Source organism: Aedes albopictus, chromosome 1 (genome assembly GCF_035046485.1).
Source record: "Aedes albopictus strain Foshan chromosome 1, AalbF5, whole genome shotgun sequence".
Taxonomy (NCBI): Eukaryota; Metazoa; Arthropoda; class Insecta; order Diptera; family Culicidae; genus Aedes; species Aedes albopictus.
The window spans coordinates 146,510,071-146,532,064 of record NC_085136.1 but is presented as its reverse complement, the minus strand read 5'-3'; the positions used below and the strand labels follow the sequence as shown (position 1 = coordinate 146,532,064).

Sequence of the window (21,994 nt, the reverse complement as noted above, 5' to 3'; positions counted from 1 at the left end):
CACATGGTTATCTTCTTTTCACAATCCAAACCCCCTTCGGATGGGATTAGATGGACATCTAACACATTGTCTGTTGTGCACATGTATGTCAAAGCGAGAGAGGAAGTTATTTTTAATTGTCGAGAGCTTCGGGCACTGCCTCCCAATCACTTATTGGTATGGCAATTAGTGTGCAGTCGGACGGTATCTTTATTGTTGCAAATACGCAAAAGTCAAGCCCAACGAAGAAAAGATCTGCCGATAAAAAGATTATCCCGCTATCTGTTGTGCCCAATTCGAACGCAGCGCTTCCCAAAATCAGTTGGTCTGTCCCGCGGTGCTATTTTCGCTCGGGGCTGAAGAAAGTGCACCTCTCCCAGCTAACACACGTAACTGCCAGAAACTTTACGACGATTAAATGTGCTAGAGAAAATGGGCTCTTCGCTAACCCCACAATCATTTGAAGACTATGTTCCCCATTTGCATATCACTGTGTGTACTGAGCGACGACCCTCAAGTGAGTGTTATTATTACCAACATTATCTTGTCTCGTAACGATACAAATTGCCGTGATGATGGCACGACTTTGCCACCGCGCACGCCGCACCTCCGCGATGACTTAATACGTGCGCGACATACAGGACGTCCTCTGTGCGGTAATAAATGGAAGTCCGTGACTGAACCGCCACGGCGCCGCGAGCCCAGCTTTTCCCCCCTGCAAGGTGGTCCCAGACGGTCCGAACTGGACACACCCGGTTAGGGCAGTTTTCACTTTCGTTTTCCGCAGGGCTTTCCTATCGATTGCCAATGCAATGATGGCGTGGACCACACTCACTGCTGCCGGTCGATTTGCGATTGATAATCTACAAATCGTTATTGAATAACAGATTTCTAAACATTATTTCCAAACGGGTTTCCGCGACAGAGTCAATAAATTCAGCGAAACTTGTCATCATAAGCTTCGGATGATTTTGACGCCCGCCGGTCATTCGCTGATGGATTGCCCACGGATCATAAATATCGTTTGGCACGAGTGTAACGACTCACCACCATCGATCGGCCGGCCGGAACACAGGAGATTGTGAACTGATTTGCATCCGTTTCGAGCGATTCGGCCCTGAAGGCACGAATTGATTGCATTGGTCAACACCCATATCGCTTTGAGGAAAAGCGCGGCAGTAAACTTGTGAGAAACTTTTATTAGGTATATAGGGTGCTGTTGGGTTTAGTTGTAATTTGATTTCTTCTTGATTTTCAAATTAGCCTCTTTTTCTTGGTGTTTAATACCAATTGGGACAGAGCCTGCATCACAGACTAAAGACTCTGATTCTTCCGGTCGCTTCATACGGTAATGAATCGTGCACGTTGAGAGAAGCTGATCGGAGAGCCTTTGAAGTCTTCGAACTTGAAGTGCTACGAACAATGCTCTGAGGAAAACTGGAGGACGGCATCTGGCTGTATCGCATAAACCACGAATTGTGCCAAGTATATAAAGAGATGGATATAGTGAAGCAAATAAAACACGGCAGGCTGCTATGGACAGGGCACGTAGCATGTATGCCGAAAGAACGACAAGCTAAAACCCTATTCAGCAGAAAACCGGGCAGAGACCGTCGGCTTTTTGCAGTTGAGGAGGATCTAAGGACTCTGAGCGTTCAGGGCGACTGAAGCTATTGGCCCAGGAGCGAGGCTAGTAGTGGAGGCAAATGCTTCATTCGGCGTAGACTCACCGCTACGAGATGTAGCCCATAAAGTAAGTTTGATATTTCGAAAAAGGTAGTAGGGAACAAGATGGCGATTACAAATGCATCATCTAGAAATTATTTCTAAGATACCTCCGGGATTCCCTTCACAGATTCCTTCTGTGAAAGGATCTGTGAGAATTCTGTGAGAGGTTTCTCCAAGAGTATCTTCTGAGATTAATAAAAAATGCTCAAAATATTGCTCCAGAAGTTCCTTTATAAATTTTCCAGATGCTCTAGCCAGAGTTTAAAATTTTCATTTTCAATGAGTACAATCAACGTGAAGTTTAAACATTCTCAACTGGGGGATCAAAATAAACTTCATTTTGGTGAATGAATTTTCTCACTTATTAATTCATTTATCTGTCACTGACAATTTTCACTGAGAAATATAACTAGACTGTAACTCTCGATTATACTATACGAATGAAAAAATGAGATTGTCAATCTTCATTTTTTTACACTCTGGCTCTAGAGCTCCTTCTCCCCTAGAATGTCTCAATAGATCCAACCAGATATACCTTTGAAGATTCTCCAGAGTTTTCTTCAAAATATGTTTTTATTCCTTTAGCAAACTTTATGGAGTTTTTTTTTCTTCCAGGGTTCTCCTGGAATCACCTAAGGAAGTCATCTAAGGAATTGAATCATAGATTCCAGAGATTCGATTCTTCTAGATGTGTTCATATAGCCGAAGCTATATAATCACGCGGGTATTCAGCAAACAAGACCATGCTGTGATTGACGGGTTTGATTATTATTATTATTTTACTTTATTATCAAGATTTTCAGCCCTCAGCTGGTTCATTTCGGGACAGGTTTGATACCTAGTCGTTCCAGAAACTTTGTAAGGGGAAAATGGTAATTGAAAGACGAAGCTCTCAGTTAATGTCTGGCAGGCTATGTCATTTGTAGAACGTAACGTGAAAAAGAAGAAAAAAATATGATAGAAAGGAAGAAAAAAAAAGACAGCATTTGAAGATTATTTCAGGATTTTGAGATTCGTGTATACATTTCTCAAGAGTTTTCTATAACAAATGTTTCAGAAAATTTTCTAGACACTGCTCCAGAGATTCTTCCAAGAGTTCTGTTAACCTTCCATAACTCGTGCGGTTGGCCACCACCGTCAACACTATGCGTACGATGAATATTAAAAGCGAGTTTTTTTCAACGTGTTGTACAAAATACAATAGTACGATCACTCGAGAGTTAAATATCACTCGATGGTTTTTACAGATCCTCCTCCAGGAATTTTCTCAGCATTTTTTCAAAGAATTCAAGAAATAGCTCTAGGGACATCTTAAAGAATTTCACCAAATATTTAATCATTTCAAAGATTTCTCCAGGACATCATCTAAGAAATTTAATAATATATTCCAGAAATTCGATTCTTATAGAAGTTAAAAGATGGGCCCATATAGCCGAAACGGTGACCGCGCGGGTATTCAGCAAAACCATGCTCTGGTTTGATACCGGGTCTTAACAGAAACGTTTCGTAATAGAAATTTCCTTGAATTCCTTGAGCAAAGAGTATCTTTGTACGTGCTACGCGTATAATAATGCAAAATTGTATTTGAAAGACGAAACTCTCAGTAAATGTCTGGCAGAATTTCTCAAGAGTTTCTCATAACAAATGATTTTCCAGAAACTGCTCCAGGAATTTATACATGCTTTAAGGAATTCTGCCAAAAAATATTAAAGAAATCCGAAAGTTCAAGAATTTTCCCACAATGCCTCTGGCGATTCTTCTATGAGCTCTTCCAGAATTATTCCAGGAATAACTCTAGATATTCTTATAGACATCTCAAAGAGTTGCACCAAATATTCTCCCGAAATTTTTATTAAGATTCATTCAGATATACTTTCAAAAGTATCATTTATTTATTTCTCAATGAGTGTTTCCTAGAGATTATATCATACACTCTTCTTGGGATTCCTTCAAGAATTACGGTTAGATAAAACCCTTCCCCCTTGATTGAATTAATCAAAAAAATCTTGCTGTGATTCCTCTAGGAATTTATGCTGGGTTTCTTCCAGGAATTCCCCCGGAATTTCCGTCATAATTATTTCCGGAAATTTCAAGAAGTGTCCTTCCAAATATTGCCATAAGAACTTGTCCAGTAGAGTGGGTCATCGTTTATATGGAAAAATGAAAAATTCAGTGGTATCCCATCAGATCAAAGCTTTTTTGATCCCATTTCAGGACCCAAATAAGTGTGCAAAATTTGGGCAGGATCGGTTATGTCTACGTTTTGCTCATCGCGTTTGAAGTTTGTATGGAGTTTTACATGGGAAAACACACTTTTTTGCATTTCTCCCATAGCAAGCTCGAATTTTTCTGAAACCATGTAACCGATAAAAGGAAAACATAGCCTAGGGTGTCCTGAAAAACATTGTCGAAGACCGCGAAGTGATCTGATGCTTATGAAAAAAGTTATAGCGTTGGCATTGCTTGGCGAAACAGCATGATTTTGTTGCTATTGTTATTCCTTTACAGATTGTACGACATTTCCCCGAAAACCAGTTCCCCGAATGAAGTTTCCCCGAAAGTTTTTTCCCCGAATGTACCATTTCCCCGTAAAATGTTTCCCCGAATGTACCGTTTCCCCGAAAAGATTATTGCATATGCCATTTAACATTGACCCAATACACAACTAGGGGCATCCGGTCTTTAGGAAGTACGTTGAGCCGAATGGGTTGCGAAACTGAAGTTCATAGGGTAGAGTGGATCAGTAGGCTGTCTTCTTAATTTTCTTCATAAACGATGTTAAAATTTGTTTTCGAAGGCCTAGAAGATGTTTGAGTCCCTTGAGTGTTTTACATTCCTCGAATCTAGGGAATTCTATGGATACTGGAATATACTTCCATGATTTTACAATATTCTTTTATCCTTTTCCCTTTTCTCACATAGATGATTTCTTGGTGTTGATGTTATACTGTTACTGAAGTACTGATGATCAACCCAAGTAACATGTTGATAGGCAATTAGTCTTGTACAGGTTTTGAAAACCGCCATAAATCTTTCTGTCTAATATTTTGGTTTTATTATGGTTCTAAGAACCTCTTCTTGTGTATTTGACTAAACAATGTTACTTGGAAAGTGATCTTTCTGCCAAAATTCCATCTGAAAACTTCGCCTCTTTTTATAACACGCAGTTGTTTTTAGTTGTAATTTTGCATAGCTTATTGATGGTAGTAAATTATCGGTTCCGGGTCATTTAGCCGAACGCCATTTGGCCGAAAAATTATTGATTCCCGTCTCAGTATAACTCGAAATAACAGCCTATGATTTAAAGAAGGAAAAATCTTTGATGATATATTGGCAGTTTCAACGCCAACTCCACATTTCACGAAACGCGACGCGAGACAAGACACGACACTTATGGTTCTTACAATCGTCAAAATAATTAAAAAAAAATACCTTAATGCCGACCGGTTTCGGGCTCGATGCAGCCCATCTACGGGGCAATGTCCGACTCTGATGGGCTGCATCGAGCCCGAAACCGGTCGGCATTAAGGTAATTTTTTTTTTTAATTATTTTGACGATTGTAAGAACCATAAGTGTCGTGTCTTGTTTCGCGTCGCGTTTCGTGAATGTCGTGATTGTTCTTACGTTAGCACTAAATACACCAATTGATAGTCAACGCCATCTTATCCCTGAATATTAAAACTAAAAAGAATAGCCTATGATTAAAAGAAGGAAACACTTCTGATAATCATATTGGCAGTTAGAATGTCAAAACCATCCTCTGAATTATTTTTATCATGATTCGGCAAAACGACATTTGGCCAAACGACCCTTTCGGCCAAATGGCCGGACACCAAATTATCAAACCACTGACTGTCCCATGACAGATTACCCTTCTTTGAGAAGTCGGCTATTCTTTTGAGTATTGGGTTATATATGATCAAACTGGGATTTTTCTTGGCTTTCAACTCAATCGTAATGATACTCGTCCGGCGTAATGATACTTTCGGCCGACTGATTGCAGCCTAACGTACTTTGGCCTGAAATACTTCTGCCTAAAGATCCAGCAGCGTCTTTTTGGCTAGATTGATAACCTTTCATTTAATAAAATGTTCCTTCTTTCAACATAGACTGTTCTTTCAAGTTGAACTGCTAAATCAATCATCAGTAATTTTACTGTTGCTATATTTATTACTTTTTTTTGTGACCGACTGTTCTAGTAGGTATCTTTAGGCGTTATACTAGAAATCTTCATCAAAGATTCTCCCTTCTTTCATCATATACTGTTCTTTCAAAATATTGCCGGCGGTCTAACTACTAGTTTGTTCTGTAGAAATGTCAATTCCAAATGCTACTTCGGTTATGACTTAGACTTCCTTCGTTAGCAAGAATAGACTTTACAATGACAATGAACTTTAGCAGATTACTACCACAATCACGATGACTCGTTTTAAAGGTATTATATGCATTTAAAGGGCGTTTTCACCGATTGAAAATTCAAAAATAAATAGAAAGAACAGCCTATGAATAAGAGAAAGGAAAATCATGATAAGCGTGTTCTTAGTTGAGTGCCATGTCATTTTTAATCAGTACAACAGAAAAGAACGACCCATATTTAAAAATAATAAAAGCAAACCTCATTGAAGCATCATGAAGAACATTATATCTCGAAGAATTCATGGTAAGAGCGAATGCACAATATCATTGAGATGTGAAAGTTTCCATGATCTTGATATTAATCAAGAAAATGATTAGAAACCAGTACTAAAAATAGTATTATAAATATTTCGGGGAAACGGTACATTCGGGGAAATGGTACATTCGGGGAAATAGTACATTCGGGGAAACGGTTCGTTCGGGGAATCGTTTTTCGGGGAAATAACTTTCGGGGAAACTTCATTCGGGGAACTGGTTTTCGGGGAAATGTCGTACAATCTCCTTTACATGTTAAAACATAAACACATACATGCGGTTCATTGGTTATAACTATTTTCGCAAGCATCGGATCGCTTTGCGGTCTTCAGCAAAGTTTTTCAGAACATTCTAGGCTATCATTTTACAGTATCGGTTAAAAAGTTTCAGAAAAACTTTTTCAACTTATGACAAAAATGCAAAAAGTACGTTTTCCCATACAAAATCCCATACAAATTTCAATTGCAATGCGCAAAGTGTAGACGCAACCGATCGTGCTCAAATTTTGCACAGATACTCAGGACCCGAAACGGAACCAAAAAAGCTTTGATCTGAGAAAACGGTTCCGATGGCCCACGCTATTGTCCAGGCATTCCTCCTGTGATACCTGTAGAATGGATGTCTCCTAAACTCCAGGATTGTTCCAGAAATCCTTTCTGGAAATCCTGCAGGAATTGTTCCAGTAATTTTTACAGGAATTCTTCTAGCGATGTACCCTGAAGTTTAAGGATTTCCCCAATAATTCCTCTTAAAATTACTACGTTGACTATCCCTTCAGATATTTTGACCCCACGCTACCATAACCACCTCGGTTCAAATCGGAAGGAAATGCTGTTGAAATCATTTGATTGAAACTTGATACCGTGCACGGAAAGCCATCGCCATCGCCACCGCCATCAACACCAACAAAACACCGCACAGGCCCTACCTTTGGTGCCGGTTTAGCGTTTAGGCCCAGTACTTATGGAATCGGCCACTACTGACTGGTGGTCAGCCATTCATGTTGGGCTTGTTGGTGGTCAATCAGCTCACAGTCCGGCGAAAAATGATAATTATCGGTTTCTAATAGCCATTTATGGCTCAATCGTGTGAGAGTGAACCTGTCCGTCGTCGTTGTCGTCGTCGTTGTTGTTGGTCGTCTGCCGCGCGCCGCCGCGGTGCTAATTGAAAATTTCGATACCTACGTGGTGTGGGTTTACAAAAGGAAACATTTATATTGGCCCCTAAACAGACGGATATTATTTATGCTCAAGTAATAACACCGCGTGCGATTGGGAGTGGCGATAGCCGAACATTTGCACGGTGAGGAATATGAAGCATCGATATATGTGATAAGGTTATTGAATTTGAAAGCTAAAAAGCGGAATTTATTATTACAGTGGTATTTAGGGCTTTGTTTCAATTATTCATTGGATGCAAACGCCAATTATATACACGAGGATTTCGATGAATAGTTGATTGGAAGGAAGGGTATGTCGGTATGAAATTTGCAGTCATAATTATGGCACATTGAGATGCATATAGAGTCTGATTGTATAGGAAGTCTACCTATGTTCGAAAATGATAGGTGGCATCTAAGGCGTCATTCGCTACACACTTTTCGTTGATTGAGAAATTTCATTAATAGGTTTTGAATGGACAAATCCTAGCTTGTCGAAAAGAACTACCGCAATAATTACGTGGGTATTCAGCAAGTTGTCCTATTCGCGTGGGTATTGAGCCAGTGACACTGCTATCATACGGCAGCACATGCTCCTCCAGTTTGCGGGAGATATTGATCACATCAGCATCGATCTTAGGGCAGTGGGGGAAGCTTATGCTTCTGTGAAGAGGGAGCCAGCTAGGAAAGGCTTGACGATTAACCCGGGAGCGGTCGCGTCGTGTACTGAGTACACGCACCAAGAAAAATGCGCTTGCAGCGCAAGCGCGGTGTCGCTGAAAGTGGTCGAAGACGCGACTGCTCGAGGGTTAACACGACCAAGACAAGGTACATGATTACGGGTAGAACTAGTGGTGTTAGTGATTGATGGGGAATGGGGATGTTTAACAACATGTGTTTGAAATTGTTAAGGAATTCCTGGAATTTGATTATCTTTTGACATGCCACGTTTTCTATTAAGTGAAAAGGCAAAGGTGCTTTTACGAATTGCGTATCTAGCAAATCCTAAGAAGATCGGAGTAGGTTTCACCATGAACGAACGAGTTTGTTTTCCAGAAAGTTTTCCGGGAATTTCTTCGAATTTTCCTTTGAGAAATTCTTCGAGAATTACTTTGCAAAACGATTGGGAAACTTCATTTTTAAATTTATTCATATATTCTTTTGAAAATCCCAAATCCTTTGGAAATTCCTTCAGTTTAACTGAGAATTTTTGAATTTTCAAAAGAATTTTCTGAGAAATTTCCGAAGGAGTTGTCTGACAAACTTCTAAGGAATGTCCAAAGAAATTCTTAATCCACGGTGCAGGAAGAACTCCAGAACTTGCTCCAGAAGAATATGTTGAAGCAATTGTGGAAGGAATCCTTAAAGTAACTATCTGAGGAATTTCTAAATTAATAACCTGAGGAATTTACAGAATTTACAGAAAATAATTTTTGAAGAAGATTTAAAAGATATGCTTACGAAATTTTCACATTTTTGGGAGTGGTAAATGCAGTGAGATCTTTCCAGCCTTCTGCTGGAGTGGACGGAATATTTCCAGCACTGCTTAAAAATGGAGAAGTGGTTCTGATGCCGTCCCTTATAAAGATTTTTAAGGCAAGCTTGAGATTGAACTATATTTCATCGAATTGGAGGTTGGTAAGAGTTATTTCCATACCGAAACCTGGTAAACGAGATAAAACAAACCCAAAATCTCATAGGCGTATTAGTCTGTGATCAGTGTTGCTGAGAACCATGGAACATGTTTTGAAGGAATACATTAACCCAACTTACATGCAGACATATTCATTGTCTAAATACACTAGTTTACAGCATTTTTGAACTCGGTAAGCTGATGATCATTTTTGGTGTAGAATCATGCCCTGAGTTCGAAAACGCGAAAGAAAAAAATTACAGTAGAACGGAAAATTTTTACGACTTTCCATACAAGGTTGATGATTTGAAATCGATTTTTGTTCTAATTTTAAGCAAAGTCGCTCACTTCAAACATCTCATTCACCGTAATCAATGCTCCGATTGATCTAAAATTTTTACTGTAACTCGCCTACATATGATATGTCAAATAAACGTCGAGAGAGAATTTTTAAGTTGGTTTTTTCTTATTGAAAAAAATACATTTCTTCAAATTTTTTTGGGAATTTTGCTAAAATTTAAGAAGATCGTCCCTAAAACTCGCCAATATCTTGAATTTCATCAATCTGACGCAAAACTTGTATTCAGATGATCGAATGGTATTGTGCTTTGATTTTAATTTATGGAAAAAGATTTAAAATGGGTTGAACAAAACGCAATATATTTGAATTTTAGTAAATTACATATTTTGAAAAGTTGCAAAACTCGATATTGGGAGGAGCGGATCTGGTGTGATGGTTAGAACACTTGACTATCACGCCGAGAACCTGGGATCGAATCCCACTCCCGACAAACTCATAAAATAGTGAGTTCTTCCTTCGGAAGGGAAGTAAAGCGTGGGTCCCGAGATGAACTAGCCTAGGGCTAAAAATCTCGTTAATACAGATAAAAAAAAAAAAAAAAAAAAAAAACTCGATATTGAAACAAAACTCAAAAACTGTTCTACTTAAAAAAAAATTGAAGGTCGGTTTCGAAATCAGCACTAAATTGTGCTTCAAAAATTTTGTTCGTTGACAGAAGTTCACGACTTTCGTTTTATTTTGTAAACTTGTGATATCGGTACGCTTATCAATCCGGTAAGTCAACCGTTAAGGGGTCTCCAGTTAGCCTAGTGGTTAAGGCTATGGATCGCCAATCCGAAGACGGCGGGTTTGATTCCCGTTCCAGTCGGGAAAATTTTCTCGACTCCCTGGGTATAGTGCATCATTGTGTTTGCCTCACAATATACAAATTCATGCAATGGCAGGCAAAGACGGCCCTTCAATTAATAACTGTCGAAGTGCTCAAAGAACACTAAGTTGAAGCGAAGCAGGCCAAGTTCCAGAAAGAAGAAGAAGAAGCCAACCGTCTCGGCGCTTCATACGCTGCGGTAAAGAAAGTCGAAAGATCTCTTTCAGTGAAGTAAATTGCGCTCTGTCCTTTCTTGGGCATTGAAGGTGCTTTGAACAATATTCTTCAATGGCTTTTGCTATAAAAAAAACGAAATTTCAACACTTGCATTATTGACTGGATTCATTACATGCTTGCAAAAAGAGAAAACACCTCAGTGCTAGGCGGTTAGTCTATAATCTGTATGTTAGAGCATCGGAAGGATGTCCACAAGGAGAACTACTCTCTCCACTTTGTGGTCTTTGGTTGCAGACGATTCTCTCAGGAGCTTAAGGCTCAAGCATCTGTCATCATTTTTCGGAAAATAAAAAGCAGTTTTCTCGCTGTAAATCAAAACATCAACCATGAAAATATATTCACTGCATTCTATTCCTCATGTGGAGTACAGTGAATATATTTTCACAGCAAAGACTTTTGTTTTGAACGAAGAAACTATTTTCAAATGTTTGATGATGACGATGATTTTAATGACGAATTGTTCAACGTTAAAAGCTAAAGATTTCGAAGTTGTAGGCTTTGCAGATGATATAGTTATTTTGATAAGAGAAAAGTTTGACCACATAGTTTCAAAAGGACCGCAGGGTAGTTAGTTGGATTAATAGGCGCCATGGGGAAGTTAATGTATACATTCCACCTGACACAGGTCCTTACAGGTCATGGTTGCTTCCGACAGTATCTACACCGTTTCGGGCATGCGGATTCTCCCGAATGTCCAGTGTGCAATGGTTTAGAGGAAACGGCGGAACACGTTTTGTTCGTGTACACGCGTTTTCGCACAATGCGTGACCGCATGCTTGCCACACGCGGGGAGGACACAACTCCGGACAATTTAGTCCAGAGGATGTGTAGGGATGAGTTTGGCTGGAACGCTATTCACCCATATCGTCATCACCCATATCGTCGGCTATCACCCATATCGTCTAGTCTAGGGTACAGAGGAGGTGGCGCGTGGACTCCGAGAATGGCTAGTCCATATGCAGTACAAGAGGTGATCCAGGGGTTCGGAGTCAGCTTCGTAGGTAATACCGGTGCCCTGCGGTCGAGATCGACCCTTACAGCGATTAAGTGGCCGCTTAAAGGAAGTCCCGGTAGCGGTGCTGTCGTGGCGTCGGTCTACTGGGTTGATCCGAGCCCGCGGTTGGAAAGGGGTCCCCAGAAAAGGTCGGGACAGGTGGAGACCCTGCTGTGAGCAACCTTCTGGTACAGCTGATAGGGCCTGGAGGGTAAGAATACCCTTGCCTTCAGCAGGTCAGATCGGGTTGCACGTGGGCACCAGTTCTTGATGTCTGCCAAGCAGTTGGGCGCAGGCGGGGTGGATCCTGCCCGCCTACCGAGGACAAAGGTAGTGGCGAGGGCCACTCGGGAAACTGGCTAAGCGCCAGCATGTTACCGTGATGGACTCTCCAGAGCGAGTCATCGGTGTTCGTTTAATGTTCGGTGTGTGTTTAATGGGTACAAGGAGAGAGTAGTCCTGGTTTTTACCATTGTTGTAGAAGACGGCCTCAGCCTCACACTACCCTATCCTTGATGTTAGAGTGTCTGTTTGCAGATTATCTCCCTATGGCTTAGAAGGAAAAAGAGGCCCTAAAGCATACTTATTTTTGGTGTATAAAGGAGAATCTAAGATCCTAGGGTCTATGCATCAACCCGTAAAAAGTCGTAATTATACCATTCACTAAAAAGAGGAAGGTAAATTTAAAATCCTTCAAAATTGGAGAAGATGAAATTCATGTTAGTAATCAGATGAAATACTTAGATGTAATCCTTGATGCGAAGCTGAACTGGAGTGCTCATCTTGACTACGCGATAAATAAAGCGAATAACGCTTTATGTTTATACTCCAGAACCGTCGGGAGGAAGCGAGACTTGAAACACAAAATTATTAAGTGGATTTACACATCTACAGGGCTGACAAAATGATCGGGACACTTTTCAAAAAATGTTCAACTAGCTGTAGCTTTTCGAAAATTGCATCAAATATTCTCAAATTTTCACTGTAAGTTGATCAACTAGTCGGATAATCTGAAAAATATTAAAACCTTGTCGGTTTTGTTAAAAAAATTTTAGCAAGACCCGATATTTCGATAAGATTTTTTTTTAATGCAAAATCTTGCCAAAAAGTCAAAATAAAATTTGTATCCGCCTAATAAGTTTAAGAAATAATATTCATTCGGAGTGACCGGATCCAAAGAAATAGGAAACCAGTATGGATGAGATTATATGAGATATTGTATCATGTCTATGAGCTACGCTAACATAAGCTGTATTTTTTCAATTATCACTTTAATTCATTGACGTTATAAACATCACCAAATACCATCGAAGTTTTTTTTTCGATTAACCTATAATAGCCCCCAATGCATGTCAATTATGTCAAACTGTTAAACGCGGTGCACTTTCCACTTTCGAAAGTATCCAACCAATTAGTCTGAGAGCTTAATTAAAGTCACCACATTTACCCGACACCGACAGGTAGGCAGCCGGGTGCAGTGGTTGTGGCGATGGACCCACCGTCAACGTATCGATTCAGTAACCATCCCCCCTGATATAATACATTGCCCAAAACTTACCGATTTAATTAACCTGCTGAGAAAAATGTGTGCTCTGCTTTTTGTTGTTCGCTGGCTGGCTGGGACCGCCTTTAGCGGCGTACCAGGGACGACCCCCTGATGTAGCAGTACCACCAGCGGCAGTTGTGCAGCAGTCCCCTCCGGTTGGCGGGCTGTCGTTCCGGTCTACTTAAAGCGATGTGAGACGAAATGGGCCAAATGGGCGCGCGCGGCGTCTTATCTCTTGCTGTAGTAGGTGCGTCGTCTGCCTTGGGTGGTTCTCGACGTATGGGTGTGCACTGCGGTGCACTCCCTCGGGACGCGATAAGCACCTGCCTAACGTTAAACCATGCACTCCGGTTGGAGATCACCTATCATACAAATTTGGGAAAATTTTCAACACTTTTTCTGCCAATCGGAATCGGTGATTTCTCCGGCTGCGGGGCCACTAGCTTACAATTTATAATTTTTGTTTTAACTTGTGCAGATATTTCACTCTTCACGCTTCACTTTTTTCCAGATAAATTTTTCTCTCCGTCATGTGGTGTGTTTCAATTCCGGCTTTTTTTTCTCGCCTCAACTCGCTGCTGCTAGATGAAATTAACTTTGTGTGATTTTCACCAAATTTCTTTGTTTTCCTCTTGGTTTTGCATTGATTTAATATACTTTTCAAATTGTGAGCACTTGACGGTTTGTTGCTTCGTTGTTGTTTCGGGTATTTTCTTACTTCTCTCTTCTCTATTGTGGTATGATCTTCACACCGAAACCGGCGAAGGCTCGTTATGTTTTGCGATACACTAATCTTCTTTTGGATTTGTTTCCGTAGGCTGGCGATTTCCGTTACGAAGCATTGCTAAGCGCTGGGAAAATATTGCAACTGCACCACAAGAAGTTGTTTCTACAGCTTAACACTATCTGTTGGAATATTAACCGGTGTCACTCGAGTATTCACTTGCTTATCATACCATAAAAGTGTAACATCCCTCACACTTCACTTAAAAAAAACACCCGAATCACAACCGCCAACGATCTTCAGTTGAGAATTTCTTCGTCATCCAACGCGCATCCAACTATGTAGTTCTGTTCGGGAAACCCGCGTGAACTCAAGAAAAGACTAACTGTTAATCAAAATCGATTAAAACCTTACCGAAACGTCGAAACTTCGCACCGAACGGAAAGAGGGAGTAACAACAACAGAGACAGAGAGAGCGAAAATAAAGTTAAAACTCATAAAGCCAACTTTCTTCTTGCGATCATTGATAATCTTATATTGAACCGCGCCACTTGCTCCGCCGCAAGTCCTATGCACACTCTATTCCACGCGTTTTACACTTCTCACGGGTTGATCGACGGCTTGGTTGATGGAGCCTCGCTCGCTTGCTCGCTCAACATCGCGCCAGAGAGTGGAAAATGTAAGCCAAAAATGGGTTTAGCTTAGGGTTGCCATACGTACTCTTTTTAGAGTACATGTACTCTTTTTCAGCAAAAAAATGGGAGTACTATTCTTTTTGGTAAAATGGGCCCAATTGTACTCTTTTTTGCAAAACTTCATTTTTCTGATAAAATATACATATCAATAAAAATAACTTTCCAAGTAGTAAAATAATCAGTATGCTACAAATTAGAATCACTTAACGATAGGTCTTATCTGCTGAAGAAAGGCCATCTTTATTTTCCCTTTCTTCCATCGAAATCACACTAATTCATACAGATTATGATTTGCTCCTTGCTGAAAAATGTTGTTAAAACTGTCGTTTATTAATTTGTTGTGCAAAAATGGCGTCACTTTGACGTGCAATAATCGGAATTCGTTTTTGAGTTATTCCTCCAAACACTGAACGCCATACTTCCCAACATAATAATCGGAAGGGTAAGAAATAACGAAAGTAGGGTGATGATGGGTATTATCGGCAGGTTTGTTCTCTTCGTCATGGGGGGTTTTTGTGGGCCGAATTGCCTGAAATTCTGGCATATAACTCAGCTTAGTTAGGAAGGATTTGAGGCCAATTATGAGACCTACAGGTTTCAAAAACCCCCCCATGACGAAGAGAACAAAACTGCCGAGAATACGTAAGTTCCCCTATTTCGTTTCTGTAATATGTTAGCTTTTGAAAGCAGGCTCAATTTTTGAAACTGTCTTGAACGAAGCAGTGAGTTACATTTTCCATTGAGTTCTTAAAAGATGTTTGTAATCTGTATCAACGAGATTTAAGTCCTTCCGAAAAAAGAACTCACATTTTGCGCGTTTGTCGGGATTGGGATTCGATCCTAGGTCCTCGGCGTAAACGTCACGTGTTTTAACCATCACACTAGGTTCGTTTTACAAAAACAATAAAAAAAGTCTTACGAAACCTATTGCATCTACTAGAGAGCAAAAAAATGACAGTTCTCGCCAATTCTTAACGAAAGGAATTTGAAAACAAATCACTAACACATAATTATTGGGATTGGTCAACAGTTGGCATGAATACTGAAAAAATGTGAGATTGGAAACTGCTGTAATACTATCCAGTGATGTATTAAGTAGACACAACTTAAGGTGAATATATAACAAAGCCACACCTCGAATTTTCGAGAGCACCAATCTGAAGAGCCGAATGTCGGTTTTAGCTGAAAAGTTGATCGATTGGTTTCCCGTTGGTGCTGACCAATCGATCAACTTTTCAGCGCAAACCGACATTCGGTTCTTCAGAATTGTGCTCTTGAAAATTCGAGTTGTGGCTTCGTCATACACAGCGTTCAGAATGCTCACTCATTTTCACGAAAATCGAATTCTCCCTCACGCCAGTTTTCAGCGAAATTCTGGTTTGCGAAAACTCCCTTGAGAAGGGGTGAATGAAAAAACATTTTCACTCACTCCCAGAGCTGCGAGATTTTTGATTGCCTCGATTGCTCAATCATGTTGTCTTTTCTGGACTCCTATGACGACAACGATGGTAGCTTTTATGGAGCAAATTTATTCCTTCTCCTGTGTAGTAAGCGTGGTGGTGTGGTTAGACTGCGCGTATCACGTTTGATTTTAGTCATGTTCCAGGTTCGAATCCCGTGGCGATCACAATTTTGTTAATTTGCTTTGAAAATCTTCTCGTGAGAATTTAATGAGTCAAAATTTGGCTGAACGAAAAAGAATTATTCGCTGGGTTGAAGTGATTTTCAGTGATCATTTGTCGTTACTCTCCAGAAAAGTAGTGGGAGTGAAAAGTGTTCCTTATGCAAAAAAGTGAAAATTATCTCTCCCGCTGGCGTGAGAATAACGTATTTCGTATCACTGAAACGAAAATTACGAACCCTGGACATACATTCACCTTATACTTATGACACGCATGTGATGCAAGAATCACTCTACAATTGCGCTTGAAATGAGTGCCATACTGAAAATTCTCTTAATTCAAGTCAGTCTTGTTAGAGTTTTCTTGACAGTGCGTACCGTACAACGCGTTGTACAGGAATCGCACTCGTATCACATGTCTGTCCAGGATATTAAGTTTTTCACTTCGTTAGAAAATTTACCTACATTTAGGTGTCAAGTATGGTTTACAGAATTTAAATATCAAAAACTTCAAGAGTGTCAAACAGTATTTAATCGAAAAAAAAATAAAAAAATATAATTTTTTTTTCGATTACTGTACTCTTTTGTACTCTTTTATCAGATTTCTCGAATGTACTCTTTTCATGTGTGAACAATATGGTTACCCTAGTTAGCTCATTGCGTGCGAGGGTCCCAACTCCTGGCTGGCCACCACCGCGCCCGTAGGCCGTAGCCGAGTGGATTTGCGCAAGCAGCTACGCCGAAGAGAAGTAAACGAAAACAAATGACGGCCGTTCGTATGCTCGTTTGAAAGTGGAAAAAATGTGCCAATTTTTCAGAAAAAAATAATTGCAACATTGCCGAACGTGTTATTAAAGTGATTCTAATACTAATCGCATCACTAGTCTACATTGAATTCAGTCTCATTCTACGTCATTCCCAAATATCCAACCAACTCCTCAGCATCTAACAGATGCGTCTAAGAGTATTCTCAATTTTGTTGAAAATCGGAGTTTTCGACTAGCGAAGTTGGATTTTTCTCCAAATCCATGCATCGGACCTAACTTTGGAAGTGGTGCGCTGTATAGTAAACCTGGTCCGCACCACTTCCGAAGTTAGGATTTGGAGAAAAATCCGGGATTCAACTACACGGACAATAACTGGCCTCTCCGAAGTAAATGCCCCTTCCCTTGTAATAGAGAACATAGGCCTAATTAGAAGACGATTAAAATCAGCTGATTTTGGGAGCCTTTGACAGTTCTCCTAAGAAAATGACAGTTCATCATTTGCGCCTTTGTTCGGCAGTTGTAACAAGTGGCGTAAACAGACCTGTCAACTGAAAAGGCCTATTTCTCGCGCTAAGTATCATACGGGCGTATCTACAATGATCGATTTCTCTTCATCGATTTTCTATTTGGTCAATAACTTGGCCGGCAAATCATTTCCAGATATGTGTGTGGGTCTAGATACTTGTCCTAGTCGCCCTGCACCGAAAAACATCAAGAGATCACCCGAACACGGATTGTGTTTCCCGGAAAATATGAAGAGACAATCGATGAAGAGAAAAGATCATTGTAGATACACGCCTGTATGATACTAAACGCGAGATTTGTGTGCTCGGCAATGGCAACTCTCATGACTTTTTTAACGCTAACTCATGACAACATCAAATTTACAATTGGTATGTTTGCCGTTCTACAACTTTGCTATTTCGGCCTTACGTATGTTGAACATTCAAAACATTGTCTGCAAGTTTAATATATCACCAAGTATATCACTCTGTTATTTACCCCAGTGTATGTGTTCAATAAAGATTAATCCATTTTTGCAATATTGTTGATGGAAAAACACGTGGTCAAATCTCAACCGTTGCGTAGTTATTCAACTTTCCATGTTTTTGACTATTATTGCATTAACTGGCTATAACTTGAAAATGGTCAAACTTATCGCAGTTTTTTTACCCTTATTCGAAAAATTATTGAATTTTTTATCAAATGGCACCTTTGAATCGATTGGTTTAGTTAAATAAAGTTTTCTAGAGCAAATAGCTCAAAAATAGTGTGTTTTAATTTGTGTTTGTCAATAGGAGGCAATCAGTGAAGTACTAGATTGAAAGTAGTGAGCTGGATTTTTGTATGGTGAGATGTTCAATTCTCAATTTCTGCAATGAATTGGTGCAAACAGCGTGGGTTATATGATTTCTTGGCTAATTTGATGCTGTTTGAGCAAAAGTTTTGGTAACTTTGTTGTTGTATTATTTATTCCATGCAACCTTAACAACACAGTTACCCAAACTATTGCTCAAACAGCATCAAATTAGTCAAGAAATCATAACACCCACGCTGTTTGTACCATTTCATTGCAGAAATGGAGAATTGAAAATCTCACCATACAAAAATCCAGCTCACTACTTTCAATCTAGTACTTCACTGATTGCCTCCTATTATCTTTAAAAAATGCGTAATAATTTAAAAATCTTTCTTAGGCAAAGTTGTGGCCCCAGGCCAATTGAGAGTGGTTCTTTGTAAGGATTTTCTGTAACCTTTTGTAGCTAGAGTATTATCAATGCAATGTTTACACATACAGGGTGTTAGGTTCGTGAGTGCAAACTTTTTAAAGGGTGATAGAGGACCATGAATGGTGAAAACATTTGTTCTACGCATATGGTTAAATTTCAATCGTTACGTAGTTATTGAAGTTTCCATGAAGAAAGGAGTTACTTCTTTTACTACAACTGCTCATGAAACTTTAGAGCTGAACTAATTTCTCTTGTGCTATACTGTGCTTATACCTACATACAGCAATCAATGAAACGACAGGGGCTAAAAGGAGTCATGGAAAGTGTCTATGCGTTGACTAAACAAATTTTTAATGTGGGGAGCGGACCTGGTGTAATGGTTAGAACACTTGACCATCACGCCGAGGACCTGGGATCGAATCCCACTCCCGACAAACTCCAAGTTTTCCATCCACAGGTTTTTTTTACGTATTTGCTCCCATAAATAGTCCCTTCCAATTTTTTTTCGGTTTTCGGTTTGAGAGTTGTTCCTGAGATTTCTACTAGAGTTCCTACCAGGATTTTGCAGGAGTTTTTCACGGGGACTCTGTTGGAGAACCTTCCGGGGTTTTGGGGCCGTCCATATACCACGTGGACAGAAAATTCATGGCTTTTGACCCCCTCCCCCCTCCCCGTGGACAAGCGTGGACTTTTCATTGACCCCTACCCCCCTCCCCCAATGTCCACGTGGACATCCGAAAAAAGTTTATATTTCTAAAATAAATGGGAAAATGTTTTGAAAGTTTTTTTTATATATTGTTTTTTTTTGTATACAATGTCTTAAATATAGTTGAAAACTTTATAAAATACAAATATTCTAGAGCTTTACATAGAATACAAACAAGTAGCACAAAATAGGTACCTACAAGTTTTCAACATTGTTTTTATTTCAGCTTAATGTTTGTGAGAGTGGGTTCGATTCTTGCTCCAGTTGGTGAAAAATTTCCGTCAAACGGAAAATTCTTCATGGGGTGTTTTTCGTGTGATGTCCATCGCCTAATGATAGTTATTGTTCAATGTTTAGTCTGTACAGGTTGAAGACGGTGTTTTTTAGAATGTTTGTTCAATCTATGATTGTCTGATTGTTTTGAAGAGATAAGGTTATTTTAAATCTTAGAGTTTTGTTGAGACAAGACTTTATTTCTTAGATTCTTACAAAAAAACAAGATTTACAGCAACTAAATTGTTTTGCTAAGTCTTTATTTATGAGATTTTCAGCCCGTGGCTGGTTCATCTCAGTTGTGTTTTGCTAAGGTTTAGACTTTAATATCCATTAGAAACATCTTAAATTTTAAAGGAACCTAAAAAAAAGTGTTTGAGATAAGCTTGCATATCCCTACATGTATTTTGAATCTTTGAAGTAGTTTAAAAATTTGATATAAAACTTCAAAAAATCCATACAGAACTTGATTGAAAATTTTCTGACTGAAACACCAACATTTACCATTTTAAATCTCCAGAATATTCCTTGATGAATAAAACTAAGTATAATTAGAAATTCCTATAATTTAAAACAAATTAGTCTGTTTATCAATACCATAATTTTTTTTCCTTGAAGAAGTAACTTAAAATAAATTGTATGGAAGAACTGTTGAAGAGAATCTCATTAATAATTCGACATAATTTGTTTCGTTTGTAGATTCTTGTTTCCAAATTTATATGTCAATGTTGTCCACGTGGACATTTGATGAACCCCCACCCCCCTCTCCGTGGACAAGCGTGGACTTTTTGCTGACCCCCTCCCCCCTCTAAGCTGTCCACGTGGTATATGAACGGCCCCTTTCTTCTAGAGGTTTTCCCGATATGCCTGAAGAATTTCTTACTGGATTCCTTCCGGAAATCCTTCCAAAATTTATCTAGAGTACATTCAGGAATTTCTCTTAATGGTTTTTCGGGATAGCTTTGCTACATTTTTTTGCAAAATTTTCGGAGATTTCTTCCTCGATTTCATCACGAGTTTTTAGAGTTCCTCCTTGAATTTCCTTAATATTATTTAAATCCATGGGAACTATCAGCAATAGCTTCTGCAGCAATCCCAGAAGACACTCCGGAACAAAAATCTAATAAAGTCCAAGGTGAATTCAGAAAAACTTTGCGAGACATCCCAGGACCAACAACGGAAGGAATTTTCTGAAAGAAGCCACGGAGAAATCTCTGATGACACTTCAAAAGAAATCCCAGAAGAACCTTTAGGAAATATTCCAGCTGAACGTGCAGGATGAATCCAGGAAGAAACTCTAGAAGAAAGCTCACGAAGAGACTTTGAAGAAATTACAGAAGACATTTTGGAAAAAAAAAATCATTCAAAATTGCTGAAATTCATGCAAAAATATAATATATCCTAAGAGAAACTGGAAACCTCAAGGAAATATTCCAGCTGAAAGTCCAGTATAAATCCAGGAAGAAACTTTGGAAGAAAGCTCAAGGAGAGATCTTGAAGAAATTACACTCAGGAAAAAATCTTCCATAAATGCATGTGCAGCTGCATATACCTTGGCCGATTTATCAATTTCATTTGTACCATATACTAATCACACCGCAGCTCACATTTGTGACACGCATATATGTCATTTGGCTTCTCATTCAAAGTATGAGCCAGCTTCATACCCAAAAAACTCATTGCAAAACGAAGATGGCCACCAAAAAAGTTTCCACGTCTTTCTGTTGCTGGATTGCAGTTACTGGGACGAGCAGCCGAAGTACCACTAATGTTAGTGATGCACTACAAAGATTGTGCTACGGAAGTGTGCAGAAGTCATCACCACTATCTTCCAGCATAAAACACAGGTAAATTATCTGAATTAACATGTTTTGTCTCGTGTTTTGTTGACATTAATTTATGTTAATTCAGTTTTGCTTTTTGCAGGACACATAATGATGAAAACTCCCGGCGCAACGGTCACCCATCGTATGCCCCGTTCGGAAGCAGAAGGCTGGAAACCATGAATTCGGAAGCATCGCCGGAAGCCGAAATTCAAAGGCGAACTGCATCTCGAGCTTGACCTCGAGCTGGACGTAATTGTGAATAAACTTTTTTTTGTAAAATCCGTTTCACTGATGCCTATTGAACTCTGTTTTCTGTATCAGAAATAGCTCAACCAACATTACTTTCAATGTTCAATCTTTAATACTTTTGTAATACTGTGTAAAAGTTTACTAATTGAAAGTAATTCTGTTTGAACCATTTCTGATACAGGAAACAATAGTTTTAATCTTCTTTTCCAACGCTATAATCATAAGAAACCGTACCCTAAAACGAAAAATAAGATCTATATACTTCATTGAAAGAACGCTTGGAAAG

The 21,994-nt window shown here is 39.4% G+C and overlaps 1 protein-coding gene and 1 long non-coding RNA gene across 7 annotated transcripts in view; one reads left to right on the top strand and one right to left on the bottom strand.

Annotated features, from left to right (window-relative positions):
* LOC109421864 (putative uncharacterized protein DDB_G0282133) overlaps positions 1-21,994 on the bottom strand; it is a 539,561-nt gene that overhangs the window by 392,010 nt on the left and 125,557 nt on the right. For 4 of the 6 annotated variants that reach the window (XM_062845556.1, XM_062845557.1, XM_062845559.1 and 1 more), the window contains exon 2: positions 13,130-13,695. The exons of 1 other annotated variant lie outside the window; for it this stretch is intronic. The gene's annotated coding sequence lies outside the window, so the exon portion shown is untranslated. Of the gene's footprint in view, positions 1-13,129; positions 13,699-21,994 lie in introns of all 6 variants that reach the window. One more of the 6 variants, XM_062845560.1, reaches the window with a different exon arrangement.
* On the top strand, positions 18,398-21,747 carry LOC134285206 (uncharacterized). The gene is made up of 2 exons (XR_009996214.1): positions 18,398-21,480; positions 21,560-21,747. It is a non-coding gene; the product is annotated as an uncharacterized LOC134285206 (long non-coding RNA).